This window comes from Lemur catta, chromosome 1, assembly GCF_020740605.2.
Source record: "Lemur catta isolate mLemCat1 chromosome 1, mLemCat1.pri, whole genome shotgun sequence".
NCBI lineage: Eukaryota > Metazoa > Chordata > Mammalia > Primates > Lemuridae > Lemur > Lemur catta.
Window position 1 is genome coordinate 98,767,288 of NC_059128.1, and position 3,523 is coordinate 98,770,810.

At 47.7% G+C, this 3,523-nt stretch overlaps 1 pseudogene; it reads left to right on the forward strand.

Annotated features, from left to right (window-relative positions):
• Positions 1–638: 638 nt before the first annotated feature.
• LOC123634665 lies at positions 639–2,724 on the forward strand (annotated as a pseudogene).
• Positions 2,725–3,523: the final 799 nt, after the last annotated feature.

Consider the following 3,523-nt stretch of genomic DNA (forward strand, 5'->3'; position numbering starts at 1 on the left):
ATCTGAATTCTCCCAGAACTACGAAGAATAACTGGTACCCATTCTCCTGAAACTGTTGGATAACATCAAGGAGGGAATCCTCCCCAATTCATTCTATGAAGCCTGTATCACCCTGATACCAAAGCCAGGAAAGGACACAACAACAACAAAAAAACAAAACTACAGACCAATATCCCTCATGAACAGAGATACACAAATCCTCAACAAAATGCTAGCAAACCAAATCCAACAGCACATCAAAAAGATAATTCACCGTGATCAAGTGAGTTTCATCCCAGGGATGCAAGGATGGTTCAACATGTGCAAATCAGTAAATGTGATTTACCGTATAAACAGAATTAAAAATAAAAGCCATATAATAATCTCAATAGATGCAGAAAAAGCATTCAATAAAATCCAGCACCTCTTCATGATAAAAGCTCTCAACAAACTAGGCATAGATGGAACATACCTCAAAATAATAAAAGTAATATATGACAAACTCACAGCGAGCATCATACTGAATGGGTAAAAGTTGAAAGCATTCCGTCTGAGAATTTGAACAAGACAAGAATGCCCACTGTCATCAATTCTATTCAACATAGTACTGGACATCCTAGCCAGAGCAATCAGGCAGCTCAAGGTGGCACCTGCACTTGATGAAACATTTTGATGACCATGGGACAAAGCAGTTTGAGAGAGCAGGGAAAAAGAAGATGAACCCACACCACACGGAAAGTGGGAAGGCGAGTGGGCAGCTGAAAATAGAAGAGAGAGAAAGCAGCGGCTTTAGTACTTAGCAAAGACAGTTTCAGGATATTATTAAATACAAGGGGGAAATGAGTTGTATTATATTGCCGACAATCTTATTTTCATCAATTAGTTTTTCTTACAGTGTGCAAATTAGGCTACCTAAATTTAACATATCTAAATCATTTTGCATTTCAAATTTTATACTTGGTAAAACTTTCCAATGTGCCTCTCATAGGTATGTTTAACTAGACACCATGTCTACATTATTGTAAGTGAAAACTTTGATTTTACCTCGAAATTTCCTGCATGCTGCTTCTATGTGGAAAATTTAAGGTGAGTTCACCAAGCGCTGGCGAGCCCAGGCATCGCCTTGATGGTGGCTTACCCAGTCCCCTCACTTCTATGAGTCTCTGTTTTTGTGGTGTTCCCCCTTTGGTGGTGACCTTGTTTGGCTTCAGCTGGCAGCAGAGATCCATATGTAAGATCAGAAATTGTTTATTTTCCTTCTTTCCTTAACTGGTAGATAGTTAGATCAAGCCATTCAGAGCCCTTAGAACCACACGGAGAAAACAATACCGGAGAATATTTGTTCTTCCCTTTTTTTTTTTTTGCAGCTTTCTGGCCATCCAGCCCCTCCTCTTCAGCCACAGGTTCCAGTGAAGTCCGACAACATCGTGACGGTCACTGGTATATCCTTGTGCTTGTTCATCGTCATCGCCACTGTGCTCATCACGGTGTGGAGGAGGTTTGGCCGCCCCCCCAGTGTAGCACCCCAGCTCGACACAGCTCTATTCACTCCCCCGGCTTCTGGAAGAACTCGGACGAGGAGAGCATCTGCGAGCTGAGGGAGCAGCGCGGGAGCTTCTCGGATGGGGGTGACGGGCCCGCGGGGGGCCCGGGGGACGTGGGCATCCATCCCTCTGACCTGCAGGCGAAGCGTCCCTGCCACCCCCGGGGATGATGCCCCCGGCGGCGAGAGCTTCCAGTCCAAGGCCCAGAAGATAATCCCCCCTCCGTCTAGCTACCGCCTCGGCCAGCAGCAGTTGAAGGAGATGAAGAAGAAAGGTCTGACGGAAACCACCAAAGTGCACCACGTGTCTCAGAGTCCCCTGACGGACACTGCCATTGACGCTGCCGCCAGCGCCCCTTAGACTTGGAAAGCTCAGAAGAAGCTGCAGCCAACAGGTCCGGGATCAAATCCCCGTTTCTGGACCAGCCTGCGGTCCATGCCGGGGACAGGCCTCCCCGCAGGCTGGATTTCAGCGGGTCCCAGGCCGGCTGTGCCGCCAGCCCCAGCCAGACCCTGATCCGCAAGTCCCGGATGCGGCACGTGGGCAGCAGAGGGGGCCTGTCGGAGAGGACCCCGCCCAGGAATCCCCACTTCAGGAGGACGGCTAGTTTTCATGACAGCAAACAAGCCCGGACGTTCAGGGACAGGAGCATGTCCACCCTGACGCCACGGCAGGTCCCCGCCTACAGCTCCCGGACGCGGACCCGGGACCGGGCAGAGGACGGATTTAGGCCTCAGAGTCGAAGCGCCCACCTGTTTCCTGAGAAACTGGAGCCTTCCCAAGGGGCAGGGGGAACCGGTGGTCCATTAAGCCCTGTCCCTAGATCCTACACCGTGGGGCAGCCCTCAAGGAAAGCGGACCTGGGGGCTCGCCAGGCAGGATTAGTGGCAGGAATTGAGAGAATAGTACCTCATAGAGCCCGCAGGGGACCGTCCCCCAGTCACAGAGTGTCTCAAGAAAGCAGTCTTCCCCCACATCCCCTAAAGAAAGCTACCAGAGGGTCAGTCCTCTGAGCCCTTCTCAATGTAGGAAAGACAAGTGTCAGAGCTTCCCCGCCCACCCCGAGTTCGCCTTCTATGACAATTCCTCCTTTGGCCTCACAGAAGTGGAGCAGAGGATGCTGGACCTCCGGGGATATTTTGGATCAAATGAAGAGGATGAAACCACAAGTACGCTTAGTGTGGAGAAGCTGGTAATCTAGACCACGAATCAGCCCAAGACTTTGCACAGCTGAGCTGAGCTGCTCACATTGTTCTGTGGACTGTTTTGTGTGACTATTTGTGCTGTAGGACAGAATGCGGGCAGGAAATAACTCACACCAGAGGAGGATGTGTGTGTACGCATGTGTTCTCATGTGTAAGGAAGAAGTTATTGATCCTGAACTTTTCCCTTTGTTACCCTATTTCTGTTGGTTTATTATTAATAACAACGATAATAAAATTTAAACAGCAAATGGGACTTGGTCTGTCATGTGGATATGAAAGATGATAAGATGTGACTCATGGGTATGACATGCTTTGAACCCTGTATTGGCAATTTCCAACTTGAAGCAGAAATCTGGGAGCCTGAACTAACAAGGCCTGGTGCAAAGTTAACTTGGTGTCACAACTCTTGACTTGTAATTTATTAAGTTATGAATATTTTAAGAATTTGACTCCTACCAGGACAGTATAGAACAGGTTTTATATTTGGCTGATTAAATTAATTATGACCATTAGACCGCTAAGCTACTTAGAAATGGTGATACCATAAGATAGCTCCAGAACTTTCAGGCCAGAGTTGGGTGATATCTTAATGTTTTTTAATGCAATGAAGCAGTCCAGGTGACTTGACAAAATTATGTGAATTAATTGTGCTTTGGAGAAATAGCATAAGCTGATTGTTTGGGTAGTGGGTCAGATGAAGACCTACCCACCGTTGTTCTAAGCAAACAGTAAACATTTTGGAAAGGAAGGTATTGTCTCCTGAGAAAGCATCAGCTGGAAAATGGGCAGTAGGTG